We start from the raw sequence: 17400 nt of genomic DNA, 5'->3' as shown, positions 1-17400 counted from the left end.
TTTTTGCTCACTCATTCTCTCCATGTGCCCAAACCATTTCAAAACACCCTCTTCTGCTCTCTCAACCACGCTCTTTTCATTTCCACACATCTCTCTTACCCTCACATTACTTACTCGATCAAACCACCTCACAACACATATTGTCCTCAAACATCTCATTTCCAGCACATCCATCCTCCTGTGCACAACTCTATCCATAGCCCACGCCTCGCAACCATACAACATTGTTGGAACCACTATTCCTTCAAACATACCCATTTCTGCTTTCCGAGATAATGTTCTCGACTTCCACACATTCTTCAAGGCTCCCAGGATTTTCGCCCCCTCCCCCACCCTATGATTCATTCCGCTTCCATGGTTCCATCCGCTGCCAAATCCACTCCCAGATATCTAAAACACTTTACTTCCTCCAGTTTTTCTCCATTCAAACTTACCTCCCAAATGACTTTATCCTCAACCCTACTGTACCTAATAACCTTGGTCTTATTCACATTTACTCGTAACTTTCTTCTTTCACACACTTTACCAAACTCAGTCACTAGCTTCTGCAGTTTCTCACATGAATCAGCCACGAGCGCTGCATCATCAGCGAACGACAATTGACTCACTTCCCAAGCTCTTTCATCCACAACAGACTTCATACTTGCCCCTCTTTCCAAAACTCTTGCATTCACCTCCCTAACAACCACATCCATAAACAAATTAAAGAACCATGGAGACATCACACACCCCTGCCTCAAACCTACATTCACTGAGAACCAATCACTTTCCTCTTATCCTACACGTACACATGTCCTTACATCCTCGATAAAAACTTGTCACTGCTTCTAACAACTTGCCTCCCACACCATATATTCTTAATACCTTCCAGAGAGCATTTCTATCAACTCTATCATATGCCTTCTCCAGATCCATAAATGCTACATACAAATCCATTTGCTTTTCTAAGTATTTCTCACATACATTCTTCAAAGCAAACACCTGATCCACACATCCTCTAACACTTCTCAAACCACACTGCTCTTCCCCAATCTATTGCTCTGTACATGCCTTCACCCTCTCAATCAATACCCTGCCATATGATTTACCAGGAATACTCAACAAACTTATACCTCTGTAATTTGAGCACTCACTCTTATCCCCTTTGCCTTTGCACAATGGCACTATGCACGCATTCCGCCAATCCTCAGGCACCTCACCGTGAGTCATATATACATTAAATAACCTTACCAACCAGTCAACAATACAGTCACCCCCTTTTTTAATAAATTCCACTGCAATACCAACCAAACCTGCTGCCTTGCCGGCTTTCATCTTCCGCAAAGCTTTTACTACCTCTTCTCTGTTTACAAAAACATTTTCCCTAACCCTCTCACTTTGCACACCACCTCGACCAAAACACCCTATATCTGCCACTCTATCATTAAACACATTCAACAAACCTTCAAAATACTCACTCCATCCCCTCACATCACCAAAACTTGTTATCACATCCTCATTAGCCCCCTTCACTAAAGTTCCCATTTGCTCCCTTGTCTTACGCACTTTATTTAACTCGTTCTCGAACATCCTTTTATTCTCCCTGAAATTTAATGAAAATCTCTCACTCCAACTCTCATTTGGCTTCTTTTTCACTACTCGGACCTTTCTCTTGACCTCCTGTCTCTTTCTTTTATACATCTCCCACTCAATTTCATTTTTTCCATGCAAAAATCGTCCAAATGCCTCTCTCTTCTCTTTCACTAATAATCTTACTTCTTCATCCCACCACTCACTACCCTTTCTAATCAACCCACCTCCCACTCTTCTCATGCCACAAGCATCTTTTGCGCAAGCCATAACTGCTTCCCTAAATACATCCCATTCCTACCCCACTCCCCTTACCTCCTTTCCTCTCATCTTTTTGCATTCTGTACTCAGTCTCTCCTGGTACTTCCTCACACAAGTCTCCTTCCCAAGCTCACTTACTCTCACCACCCTCATCACCCCAACATTCACTCTTCTTTTCTGAAAACCCATACATATATATATATATATATATATATATATATATATATATATATATATATATATATATATATATATATATATATATATATATATATATATATATATATATATATATATATATATATATATATATATATATATATATATATATATATATATATATATATATATATATATATATATATATATATATATATATATATATATATATATATATATATATATATATATATATATATATATATATATATATATATATATATATATATATATATATATATATATATATATATATATATATATATATATATATATATATATATATATATATATATATATATATATATATATATATATATATATATATATATATATATATATATATATATATATGTATTGTATATATATTGTACAAAGGCAAAGGGGATAAGAGTGAGTGCTCAAATTACAGAGGTATAAGTTTGTTGAGTATTCCTGGTAAATTATGTGGGAGGGTATTGATTGAGAGGGTGAAGGCGTGTACAGAGCATCAGATTGGGGAAGAGCAGTTTGGTTTCAGAAGTGGTAGAGGATGTGGATCAGGTGTTTGCTTTGAAGAATGTATGTGGGAAATACTTAGAAAAGCAAATGGATTTGAATGTAGCATTTATGGATCTGGAGAAGGCATATGATAGAGTTGATAGAGATACTAAGGTACTAAGAATATATGGTTTGGGAGGCAAGTTGTTAGAAGAAGTGAAAAGTTTTTATCGAGGATGTAAGGCATGTGTACGTGTAGGAAGAGAGGAACGTATTTGGTTCTCAGTGAATGTAGGTTTGCGGCAGGGGCGTGTGGTGTTTCCATAGTTGTTTAATTTGTTCATGGATGGGGTTGTTAGGGAGGTGAACGCAAGAGTTTTGGAAAGCGGGGCAAGTATGAAGTCTGTTGGGGTGAGAAGTAAGGCAGTTGTTGTTCGCCGATGATACAGCGCTGGTGGCTGATTCATGTGAGAAACTGTAGAAGCTGGTGACTGAGTTTGGTAAAGTGTGTGAAAGAAGAAAATTAAGAGTAAATGTGAATAAGAGCAAGGTTATTAGGTACAGTCGGGTTGAGGGTCAAGTCAATTGGGAGGTAAGTTTGAATGGAGAAAAACTGGAGGAATTAAAGTGTTTTAGATATATGGGAGTGGATCTGGCAACGAATGGAACCATGGAAGCGGAAGTGAAACATAGGGTGGGGGAGAAGGCGGAAATCCTGGGAGTCTTGAAGAATGTGTGGACGTCGAGAACATTATCTCCGAAAGCAAAAATGGGTATGTTTGAAGGAATAGTGGTCCAACAATGTTGTATGGTTGCGAAGCGTTTGCTATGGATAGAGTTGTGCGCAGGAGGGTGGATGTGCTGGAAATGAGATGTTTGAGAACAATATGTGGTGTGAGGTGGTTTGATCGAGTAAGTAACGTAAGGGTAAGAGAGATGTGTGGATAGAAGAGCGTGGTTGAGAGATCAGAAGAGGGTGTTTTGAAATGGTTTGGGCACATGGAGAGAATGAGTGAGGAAAGATTGGCCAAGAGGATATATGTGTCGGAGGTGGAGGGAACGACGAGAAGTGGGAGCCCATATTGGAGGTTGAAAGATGGAGTGAAAAAGATTTCGAGTGATCGGGGCCTGAACATGCAGGAGGTTCACGTGAAAGGCGGGCAAGGAATAGAGTGAATTGGATCGATTTGATATACAACGGTCGACGTGCTGTCAATGGATTGAATCAGGTCATGTGAAGCATATGGGTTAAACCATGGAAAGTTCTGTGGGGCCTGGATTTGGAAAGGGAGATGTGGTTTCGGGCATTATTCCATGACAGCTAGAGACTGAGTGTGAACGAATGGGGCCTTTGTTATCTTTTCCTTGCGCTACCTCGCACACATTAGGGGGGAGGAGGATGTTATTCCATGTATGGCGAGGTGGCGATGGGAATGAATAAAGGCAGACAGTGTGAATTGTGTGCATGTGTATATATGTATATGTCTGAGTGTGTATATATATGTGTACATTGAGATGTATGGGTATGTATATTTGCGTGTGGGGACGTGTATGCATATACATGTGTATGGGGTTGGGTTGGGCCATTTTTTTCGTCTGTTTCCTTGCGCTACCTCGCAAACGCGGGAGACAGCGACAAGGCAAAATAGATAGAAATAAATAGATATATATATATATATATATATATATATATATATATATATATATATATATATATATATATATATATATATATATATATATATATATTCCCGTAAAATGCCGAGTATTTGAGTATTCAAACATGGTGGGATACTAAATTTTGTACAAAAATCTTTGTCAAGATCATTGTTGTACTTTATCCCCTCTGTCTTTATTGGTTGTGCGCCAATTAGCAGTAAGTCTTGGAGGAAATGAGGGCAACATTGTTCCTGACTGTATATCAAGCGAGAGAAACTGTTAGGAGAGAGAGAGAGAGAGAGAGAGAGAGAGAGAGAGAGAGAGAGAGAGAGAGAGAGAGAGAGAGAGAGAGAGAGAGAGAGAGAATGTATTTTCCTTGTAAATGTGAGACAGTTAGTTACAGGTTAGTATAATCATGACATGATTTGGTTTTTTACATACTGACGGCAGACGAGCTTTCAACTCCTTGGATACAAATCATCTATAGGTTTGTATATGATTGATGGAATCTATTTTCCAATTACCAATTTCCAATTTCCAAGTGCCCGACGCAACAATTTTTGTAGGAATGTTAATGTTTTTACAAAGGGGAAAGTTAGGCGTTTACATGATGAATAATTCAGGGTTATATACTATATCATGTTTGTGGTGGGCAGGTTGGAAGCCAGGCTGAGGTTGAGTTACTTTAATATGCTGATGATGTGAGAGCAAAGCCTTTCTGACATCAGCCCAGAGGTCGGCTACTACCACCCCATGGTGTGGTATGCCACAGTGTGGTGGTGCTGGTGGTGCCACATACATTATGGTGGTGCTGGTGGTGCCACATACATTATGGTGCTGATGGTGTAACACACAATGTGGTGCTGGTGGCGTGACAGATAGTGGGATGCTGATGGTGCGATTCACAGTGTGGTGCTGATGGTGTGACACAGTTTGGTGCTGGTGGTGTGACACACAGTGTGGTGCTGGTGGTGTGACACACAGTGTGGTGCTGATGGTGTGACACAGTGTGGTGCTGATGGTGTGACACAGTTTGGTGCTGGCGGCGTGACACAGTTTGGTGCTGGTGGTGTGACACAGTGTGGTGCTGATGGTGTGACACAGTTTGGTGCTGATGGTGTGACACAGTTTGGTGCTGATGGTGTGACACAGTTTGGTGCTGGTGGTGTGACACAGTTTGGTGCTGATGGTGTGACACAGTTTGGTGCTGGTGGTGTGACACAGTGTGGTGCTGGCGGCGTGACACAGTTTGGTGCTGGTGGTGTGACACAGTGTGGTGCTGATGGTGTGACACAGTTTGGTGCTGGTGGTGTGACACAGTGTGGTGCTGATGGTGTGACACAGTGTGGTGCTGATGGTGTGACACAGTTTGGTGCTGGTGGTGTGACACAGTGTGGTGCTGGTGGCGTGACAGATAGTGGGATGCTGATGGTGCGATTCACAGTGTGGTGCTGATGGTGTGACACAGTTGGTGCTGGTGTGTGACACACAGTGTGGTGCTGGTGGTGTGACACCACAGTGTGGTGCTGATGGTGTGACACAGTGTGGTGCTGATGGTGTGACACAGTTTGGTGCTGGCGGGCGTGACACAGTTTGGTGTGGTGGTGTGACACAGTGTGGTGCTGATGGTGTGACACAGTTTGGTGCTGATGGTGTGACACAGTTTGGTGCTGATGGTGTGACACAGTTTGGTGCTGGTGGTGTGACACAGTTTGGTGCTGATGGTGTGACACGTTTGGTGCTGGTGGTGTGACACAGTGTGGTGCTGGCGGCGTGACACAGTTTGGTGCTGGTGGTGTGACACAGTGTGGTGCTGATGGTGTGACACAGTTTGGTGCTGGTGGTGTGACACAGTGTGGTGCTGATGGTGTGACACAGTGTGGTGCTGTGGTGTGACACAGTTGGTGCTGGTGGTGTGACACAGTTGGTGCTGTGGTGTGACACAGTGTGGTGCTGGTGTGTGACACGTGTGGTGCTGGTGGTGTGACACAGTGTGGTGCTGGTGGTGTGACACACAGTGTGGTGCTGGTGGTGTGACACAGTGTGGTGCTGGTGGTGTGACACAGTGTGGTGCTGGTGGTGTGACACAGTGTGGTGCTGGTGGTGTGACACAGTGTGGTGCTGGTGGTGTGACACAGTGTGGTGCTGGTGGTGTGACACAGTGTGGTGCTGGTGGTGTGACACAGTGTGTGTGTGTGTGAACATTGTGCTGGTGGTGTGACACAGTGTGGTGCTGGTGGTTGACACAGTGGTGCTGGTGGTGTGACCACAGTGTGGTGCTGGTGTGTGTGACACAGGTGGTGGTTGACAGTTGTGCTTGGTGTGTGTGACACAGTGTGGTGCTGGTGGTGTGACACAGTGTGTGTGTTGTGTGTGGTGTGACCCAGTGTGGTGCTGGTGGTGTGACACGAGTTGTGATTGCTGTGTGTACACACAGTGGGTGCTGGTGGTGTGACACAGTGTGGTGCTGGTGGTGTGACACACAGTGTGGTGCTGGTGGTGTGACACAGTGTGGTGCTGGTGGTGTGACACAGTGTGGTGCTGGTGGTGTGACACAGAGTGTGTTGCTGGTGGTGTGACACACAGTGTGGTGCTGGTGGTGTGACACAGTGTGGTGCTGGTGGTGTGACACAGTTTGGTGCTGGTGGTGTGACACAGAGTGTGCTGCTGGTGGTGTGACACACAGTGTGTTGCTGGTGGTGTGACACAGAGTGTGGTGCTGGTGGTGTGACACAGTGTGGTGCTGGTGGTGTGACACAGTGTGGTGCTGATGGTGTGACACAGTTTGGTGCTTGGTGGTTGTGACACAGTGTGTGCTGATGGTGTGACACAGTTTGGTGCTGATGGTGTGACACAGTGTGGTGCTGATGGTGTGACACAGTTTGGTGCTGATGGTGTGACACAGTTTGGTGCTGGTGGTGTGACACAGAGTGTGCTGCTGGTGGTGTGACACACAGTGTGGTGCTGGTGATGTGACACATAATATGGTGCTGGTAGTGTGACACATAGTGTACTGCTGGTGGTGCTGGTAGCTGAAAGTGAAGTTCTTTAATACCTTACTGTTGTTAATGAGAAGCCAATCTATTCTGAGAGAGAGAGATATTACTCATGGTACAACGATGTGACTGATGTCAGAATACTGTTGGAGTGAGACACTATCAATGGTGTGAGGTTAGAACACTATAAGACGGAGTCATTACTTATATATGATGACGTCACTTTGATTTTAACACTTGTCAAGAGTCAGACACTAGTGCGACGTTCGTATGTTCTGTACTCGAGAAATGTTACTGATGGTGTATCTCTCTGACTAAGATATCAAAATAGTTCTTCCTATCTTTATGAATGATATTGTGTTACGGACTGAAACATTGTCATATTGCTCTACATTCAACGAGTTTTGAATACATGTCATTCTTTTTTATAATAAAGAAGATGCATTCGAAAATACCTCACCAGCTTTGCACAAGTTCTCAGTAAATGGTGGAGAGTCACATGCAGTGTCGCTGGCATGACAGTTTCTCTAAACCATTCAATTGCAACGTCTGGTACTCTGGTATATTAAATTGTACCGATGTGGCATATGAGTACCGATGCAATGCTGGAGACTGTCGGCCCCACCACGCAAACTACATTGAATATACAACCTGACCCTGAGCCCCGCCGCCTCTCGCTCCACTTACAAGTAGGTGGAATCGAACATCATATACAAAAGCATGTAAAGAGATTAAGGAGGGACATTACATTATTGTTGTTGCTGAGGAAAACCTATCCCTTAAATCATTTACTGTAAATGTTGCCTTTAGCAACATCATTATTATAAAGAATATCATAATCAGGAACTCACCAGAAAGTTCCGTAAGGAGCGTTCATAGACTACCTTGTAAAAACTTTCATAAGTTTTATGTTGGGCAGACTAGTAAGGATGTCTTTCTGTTAGGCGTAAGCAACATAGATATAGTATAACAGCAGGACAAGAATCGAATGTATTCTTAAAACATTTGAAAAATCAAGATAACTGTATTGACTGGGGTAAGCCCAGAGTAGCAGGATGGAGCACAACTACTCCCCCCCTGCTAAACATGGGGCCAGGGTTCGATCCTGTCCAATGGAGGTTATAAACACACACACACACACACACATATATGTATATATATATATATATATATATATATATATATATATATATATATATATATATATATATATATATATATATATAGGGTGTTTGGGTCGAGGTGGTGTGCAAAGTGAGAGGGTTAGGGAAAATGATTTGGTAAACAGAGAAGAGGTAGTAAAAGCTTTGCGGAAGATGAAAGCCGGCAAGGCAGCAGGTTTGGATGGTATTGCTGTGGAATTTATTAAAAAAGGGGGTGACTGTATTGTTGACTGGTTGGTAAGGTTAATTAATGTATGTATGACTCATGGTGAGGTGCCTGAGGATTGGCGGAATGCGTGCATAGTGCCATTGTACAAAGGCAAAGGGGATAAGAGTGAGTGCTCAAATTACAGAGGTATAAGTTTGTTGAGTATTCCTGGCAAATCATATGGGAGGGTATTGATTGAGAGGGTGAAGGCATGTACAGAGCATCAGATTGGGGAAGAGCAGTGTGGTTTCAGAAGTGGTAGAGGATGTGTGGATCAGGTGTTTGCTTTGAAGAATGTATGTGAGAAATACTTAGAAAAGCAAATGGATTTGTATGTAGCATTTATGGATCTGGAGAAGGCATATGATAGAGTTGATAGAGATGCTCTGTGGAAGGTATTAAGAATATATGGCGTAGGAGGAAAGTTGTTAGAAGCAGTGAAAAGTTTTTATCGAGGATGTAAGGCATGTGTACGTGTAGGAAGAGAGGAAAGTGATTGGTTCTCAGTGAATGTAGGTTTGCGGCAGGGGTGTGTGATGTCTCCATGGTTGTTTAATTTGTTTATGGATGGGGTTGTTAGGGAGGTAAATGCAAGAGTCTTGGAAAGAGGGGCAAGTATGAAGTCTGTTGGGGATGAGAGAGCTTGGGAAGTGAGTCAGTTGTTGTTCGCTGATGATACAGCGCTGGTGGCGGATTCATGTGAGAAACTGCAGAAGCTGGTGACGGAGTTTGGTAAAGTGTGTGGAAGAAGAAAGTTAAGAGTAAATGTGAATAAGAGCAAGGTTATTAGGTACAGTAGGGTTGAGGGTTAAGTCAATTGGGAGGTGAGTTTGAATGGAGAAAAACTGGAGGAAGTGAAGTGTTTTAGATATCTGGGAGTGGATCTGTCAGCGGATGGAACCATGGAAGCGGAAGTGGATCATAGGGTGGGGGAGGGGGCGAAAATTTTGGGAGCCTTGAAAAATGTGTGGAAGTCGAGAACATTATCCCGGAAAGCAAAAATGGGTATGTTTGAAGGAATAGTGGTTCCAACAATGTTGTATGGTTGCGAGGCGTGGGCTATGGATAGAGTTGTGCGCAGGAGGATGGATGTGCTGGAAATGAGATGTTTGAGGACAATGTGTGGTGTGAGGTGGTTTGATCGAGTAAGTAACGTAAGGGTAAGAGAGATGTGTGGAAATAAAAAGAGCGTGGTTGAGAGAGCAGAAGAGGGTGTTTTGAAATGGTTTGGGCACATGGAGAGAATGAGTGAGGAAAGATTGACCAAGAGGATATATGTGTCGGAGGTGGAGGGAACGAGAAGAGGGAGACCAAATTGGAGGTGGAAAGATGGAGTGAAAAGGATTTTGTGTGATCGGGGCCTGAACATGCAGGAGGGTGAAAGGAGGGCAAGGAATAGAGTGAATTGGAGCGATGTGGTATACAGGGGTTGACGTGCTGTCAGTGGATTGAATCAAGGCATGTGAAGCGTCCGGGGTAAACCAAGGAAAGCTGTGTAGGTATGTATATTTGCGTGTGTGGACGTGTGTATGTACATGTGTATGGGGGGGGTTGGGCCATTTCTTTCGTCTGTTTCCTTGCGCTACCTCGCAAACGCGGGAGACAGCGACAAAGTATAAAAAAAAATATATATATATATATATATATATATATATATATATATATATATATATATATATATATATATATATATATATATATATATATATATATACATATATATATATATATATATATATATATATATATATATATATATATATATATATATATATATATATATATATATATATATATATATATATATATATATTTATATACTATTTATATTACTTATTTTGCTTTGTCGCTGTCTCCCGCGTTTGCGAGGTAGCGCAAGGAAACAGACGAGAGAAATGGCCAAACCCACCCCCATACACATGTATATACATACACGTCCACATACGCAAATATACCTACCTATACATCTCGATGTACACATATATATACACACAGAGACACATACATATATACCCATGCACAAAATTCACACTGCTGCCTTTATTCGTTCCCATCGCCACCTCGCCATACATGGAATACCATCCCCCTCTCCCCTCATGTGTGCGTAGTAGCGCTAGGAAAAGACAACAATGGCCCCATTCGTTCACACTAAGTCTCTAATTGTCATGCAATAATGCCCTAAACCACAGCTCCCTTTCCACATCCAGGTCCCACACAACTTTCCATGGTTTACCCCAGACGCTTCACATGCCCTAATTCCATCCACTGACAGCGCGTCAACCCCGGTATACCACATCGATCCAATTCACCCTATTCCTTGCCCGCCTTTCACCCTCCTCCATGTTCAGGCCCCGATCACTCAAAATCTTTTTCACTCCATCTTTCCACCTCCAATTTGGTCTCCCACTTCTCCTCGTTCCCTAGACCTCCGACATATATATCCTCTTGGACAATCTTTCCTCACTCATTCTCTCCATGTGCCCAAGCCATTTCAAAACACCCTCTTCTGCTCTCTCAACCACTCTCTTTTTATTTCCACACATCTATCTCACCCTTACATTACTTACTCGATCAAACCACCTCACACCACATATTGTCCTCAAACATCTCATTTCCAGCACATCCACCCTCCTGCGCACAACTCTATCCATAGCCCACGCCTCGCAACCATACAACATTGTTGGAACCACTATTCCTTCAAACATACCCATTTTTGCTTTCCGAGATAATGTTCTCGACTTCCAAACATTCTTCAAAGCTCCCAGAATTAACGCCCCCTCCCCACCCTATGATTCACTTCCGCTCCCATGGTTCCATCCGCTGCCAGATCCACTCCCAGATATCTAGAACACTTCACTTCCTCCAGCTTTTCTCCATTCAAACTTACCTCCCAATTGACTTGACCCTCAACCCTACTGTACCTAATAACCTTGCTCTTATTCACATTTACTCTTAACTTTCTTCTTTCACACACTTTACCAAACTCAGTCACCAGTTTCTGCAGTTTCTTACATGAATCAGCCACCAGCGCTGTATCATCAGCGAACAACAACTGACTCACTTCTCAAGCTCTCTCGTCCACAACAGACTTCATACTTGCCCCTCTTTCCAAAACTCTTGCATTCACCTCCCTAACAACCCCATCCATAAACAAATTAAACAACCATGGAGACATCACACACCCCTGCCGCAAACCTACATTCACTGAGAACCAATCACTTTCCTCTCTACCTAAACGTACACATGCCTTACATCCTCGATAAAAACTTTTCACTGCTTCTAACAACTTGCCTCCCACACCATATATTCTTAGTACCTTCCACAGAGCATCTCTATCAACTCTATGATATGCCTTCTCCAGATCCATAAATGCTACATACAAAACCATTTGCTTTTCTAAGTATTTCTCACATACATTCTTCAAAGCAAACACCTGATCCACACATCCTCTACCACTTCTGAAACCACACTGTTCTTCCCCAATCTGATGCTCTGTACATGCCTTTACCCTCTCAATCAATATCATTCCATATAATTTATCAGGCATACTCAACAAACACATACATCTGTAATTTGAGCAAACACTCTTATCCCTTTTCCCTTTGTACAATGGCATAATCCAAGCATTCCGTCAATCCTCAGGCACCTCACCATGAATCATACATACATCAAATAACCTTACCAACCAGTCAACAATACAGTCACCCCCTTTTTTAATAGATTCCACTGCAATACCATCCAAGCCTGCTCCTTTGCCGGCTTTCATCTTCCGCAATGCTTTTACTACTTCTTCTCTGTTTACCAAATCATTTTCCCTAACCCTCTCACTTTGCACACCACCTCGACCAAAACACCCTATATATGCCACTCTATCATCAAACACATTCAACAAACCTTCAAAATACTCGCTCCATCTCCTTCTCACATCACCACTACTTGTTATCACCTCCCCATTAGGCCCCTTTACTGAATTTCACATTTGCTCCCTTCTCTTACGCACTTTAATTACCTCCTTCCAGAACATCTTTTTATTTTCCCTAAAATGCTTGAAGGAATAGTGGTTCCAACAATGTTGTATAGTTGCGAGGCGTGGACTATGGATAGAGTTGTGTGAAGGAGGGTGGATGTGCTGGAAATGAGATGTTTCAGGACAATATGTGGTGTGAGGTCGTTTGACAGTAAGTAATGTAAGGGTAAGAGAGATGTGTGGTTGAGAGAGCAGAAGAGGGTGTTTTGGCATGGTGATCATGAGTGAGGAAAGATTGACCAAGAGGATATATGTGTCGGAGGTGGAGGGAACAAGGAGAAGGGGGACCAAATTGGAGGTGGAAAGATGGAGTGAAAAAGATTTTGAGTGATCGGGGCCTGAACATGGAGGAGGGTGAAAGGCGGGCAAGGAATAGAGTGAATTGGATCGATGTGGTATACCGGGGTCGACGTGCTGTCAGTGGATTGAATCAGTGCATGTGAATCATCTGGGGTAAACCATGGAAAGTTATTTGGGGCCTGGATGTGGAAAGGGAGCTGTGGTTTCGGTCATTATTGCATGACAGCTAGAGACTGAGTGTGAATGAATGTGGCCTTTGTTGTCTTTTCCTAGCGCTACCTCGCACACATGAAGGGGGAGGGGGATGTTATTCCATGTATGGCGGGGTGGCGATGGGAGTAAATGAAGGCAGACCGTACGAATTATGTACATGTGTATATATGTATATGTCTGTGTGTGTATATATATGTGTACATTGAGATGTATAGGTATGTATATTTGCGTGTGTGGACGTGTATGTATATACATGTGTATGGGATTGTGTTGGGCTTTTTCTTTCGTCTGTTTCCTTGCGCTACCTCGCAAACGCGGGAGACAGCGACAAAGCAAAAAAAAAAAGAAAGATATATATATATATATATATATATATATATATATATATATATATATATATATATATATGTATATTGGAAAGGATCACAATTTTGCGCGTGATCAACATATTCTTATGAGTCCACGGGGAAAATGAAACACGATAAATTTCCAAGTGCACTTTCGTGTAATAATCACATCATCAGGGGAGACACAAGAGAGAAATATAACAGTCAGTTGATATACATCGAAGAGACCTTATCAACAGTAGAATTATCTAATTTGTATAAACCATCACTGATATTGAGATTATGGTTCTTTGTGTTTTTAATAATAGAAGATTCAATGATATTTCTCTTGGTAATAGAGTTAGAGTTAATAACTGACATGGCGTTACTCCAATTAATACAATGATCATAGTTTTTAACATGATTAAACAAGGCATTTGATTCTTGTCCCGTTCTTATACTATATTTATGTTGCTTAAGTCTAACAGAAATATCCTTACCAGTCTGACCAACATAAGATTTAGTAGTTTCCACAAGGCATTTTATAGATGCATCCAAGAGAATTTTCTGGTGAATTCCTGCTTAAGATATTCTTTATAATATCATTGTTGCTAAAGGCAACATCTAGATTAAAGGATTTAAGCAACATGGGAATCAAAGTGAAATTATTATTAAAGGGAGAACTAAAAGATTCTTGGTGTCAATGGGAGGTTTGGGCTCAACTCTATAAAATGATTTTTTTGCTAACTTAAGGGAGTTATCAATGAAAGATCTAGGATACTTTAACTTAGATACAATAGAATATATCTTCTCAAACTCATCATCAATAAACTCTGGACTGCAAATACGAAATGCCTTAAGGAAAATAAATTGAAATTATGATAATTTAACTCTGTCATGTTGAGATGTGTAACAGTGGATAAAGGAGTATACATTGGTGTGTTTTCTGTATGAGCTAAACTTAAACTTGTTTCCTTGTCTATGGATCATGCAATCTAAAAATGGTGAAATATCATTATTTTCATTTTCTACAGTAAATTTGATGGAAGGTATTAAATTGTTAAGTTAGGGGAGAAATATTTGTAAATTTTCATTTATTGGCCAAACACAAAAAACATCATCTTCATACGTAAACCAAATTGCATTAGAAGGTAAGATATCCTTTAGTAATCTTGTTTCAAAAAATTCCATATAAAGATTACTTAGTACAGATGAAAGAGGGTACCCATTGTCATACCATATTTTTGAGCATAATAATCTCCATTAAATAGAAACCCAATGTCTTTTATACACAATTTTATCTGTTCAGTGAAATTATACTTTGAAACAGGCAAATGAATATCATCCAAGACATCAAATTAATATTCTAAAAGGTCATCAACTGGAACTTTAGTGAAAAGTGAGGAAACATCAAAGCTAACTAGTTTGAAATCAAAATTAGCAATGATATTGTTTAGCTTGTTGACTAAATCTACATTATTCATGATATTAGAATTTGATACCCAACGCACTAAAGGGCTTAAAAAAGAAGCTAACCATTTGGACAATTTATATGTGATGGAGCCTACTGAACTCACTATAGGACTTCCGAGAAAATTCTGTTTATGTGTTTTGATAAGTTCATACATATATGGCAATGAAGGGGACAAAGATGACAAACTTTTGATAAGACAAATGTTACCTTTCAACAACAACTTCATTTCTTTATTGAAGTGAGAATCAACTGCTTCTAAGTGATTTTTACTAAGTTTAGAATATGTTGTGTTATCATTTAGAAGATCATTCAGTAGATAAATAGTTACTTTTGTCTAAAATCACAACAGTGTTAGCCTTATCTGCTTTAGTAATATGAATATCCTTGTCTTTTTAAAGGTGTTAATAGCTCTTATGAATCTTTTAGGGCAATTAGCTTCCACTGTAGATTTAGTCAACAAGCTACACAATATCAAAGTTAATTTTGGTTTTAAACTATTTAGCTTTGATGTTTCCTTACTTTTCACTAAAGTTCCTTTTAGAATATTTATTTAATGTCTTGGATGATATTCATTCACCTGTTTCAAAGTATAATTTCATTGAACTGATAAAATTGTGTATAAAAGACAGTGCACTTCAATTTGATGGAGATTATTATGCTCAAAAATTTGGTATGGCAATGGGTAACCCTCTTTCACCTGTAGTAAGTAATCTTTACATGTAATTTTTGAAAGAAAATTACTAAAGGATATCCTACCTCCTAATGCAATTTGGTTTAGGTATGTAGATGATGTTCTTTGTGTTTGGCAAACAAATAAAAATTTACATATATTTCCCCACTTACTTAACAATTTCGTACCTTCCATCAAATTTACTGTAGAAAATGAAAATAATGGTATTTTACCATTTTTGATTGCATGATCCATAGACAAGGAAACAAGTTTAAGTTTAGCATATAGAGAAAACCCAGCAATGTATTCTCAAATATCCATTATTACTCATCTCAACATGACAGAGCTAAATTATCATCATTTCAATATATGTTCCTTAGGGCATTACGTATTTGCAGTGCAGAGTTTATTAATGATAAGTTTGAGAAGATATATTCTATTGTATCTAAGTTAAAGTATCCTAGATCTTTCATTGATAAATCCCTTAAGTTAGCAAAGAAATCATTTTATACAGTTGAGCCCAAACCTCCCATTGACACCAAGAATCTTTTAGTTCTCCCTTTTGATAATAATTTCACTTTGCTTCCCATGTTGCTTAAATCCTTTCATGTAAATGTTCGCTTTAGCAACAATAATGCTATAAAGAATATCTTAATCAGGAAGTCACCAGAAAATTCTCTTGGATGCATCTATAAAGTGCTTTGTGGAAACTGTGATAAATTTTATGTTTGTGAGACTGGTAAGGATCTTTCTGTTAGACTTAAGCAACAAAAATATAGTATGAGAACGGGAAAAGAATCATATACTTTGTTTAATGTTAAAAACCATGACGATTGTATTGACTGGAGTAATGCCATGTCACTTATTAGCTCTAACTCTGTTACCAAGAGAAATATCATTGAATCTTCTATTATTATTATTTATTTATTTATTATACTTTGTCGCTGTCTCCCGCGTTTGCGAGGTAGCGCAAGGAAACAGACGAAAGAAATGGCCCAACCCACCCCCATACACATGTATATACATACGTCCACACACGCAAATATACATACCTACACAGCTTTCCATGGTTTACCCCAGACGCTTCACATGCCTTGATTCAATCAACTGTCAGCACGTCAACCCCGGTATACCACATCGTTCCAATTCACTCTATTCCTTCCCCTCCTTTCACCCTCCTGCATGTTCAAGCCCCGATCACACAAAATCTTTTTCACTCCATCTTTCCACCTCCAATTTGGTCTCCCTCTTCTCCTCGTTCCCTCCACCTCCAACACATATATCCTCTTGGTCAATCTTTCCTCACTCATTCTCTCCATGTGCCGAAACCACTTCAAAACACCCTCTTCTGCTCTCTCAACCAAGCTCTTTTTATTTCCACACATCTCTCTTACCCTTACGTTACTCACTCGATCAAACCACCTCACACCACACATTGTCCTCAAACATCTCATTTCCAGCACATCCATCCTCATGCGCACAACTCTATCCATAGCCCACGCCTCGCAACCATACAACATTGTTGGAACCACTATTCCTTCAAACATACCCATTTTTGCTTTCCGAGATAATGTTCTCGACTTCCACACATTCTTCAAAGCTCCCAGAATTTTCGCCCCCTCCCCCACCTTATGATCCACTTCCGCTTCCATGGTTCCATTCGCTGCCAGATCCACTCCCAGATATCTAAAACACTTCACTTCCTCCTGTTTTTCTCCATTCAAACTCACCTCCCAATTGACTTGACCCTCAACCCTACTGTACCTAATATATTAACCTTGCTCTTATTCACATTTACTCTTAACTTTCTTCTTCCACACACTTTACCAAACTCA

The sequence above is a fragment of the Panulirus ornatus genome, chromosome 18 (assembly GCF_036320965.1).
Source record: "Panulirus ornatus isolate Po-2019 chromosome 18, ASM3632096v1, whole genome shotgun sequence".
Classification (NCBI taxonomy): Eukaryota; Metazoa; Arthropoda; class Malacostraca; order Decapoda; family Palinuridae; genus Panulirus; species Panulirus ornatus.
Note: the sequence above shows the minus strand (reverse complement) of the source record.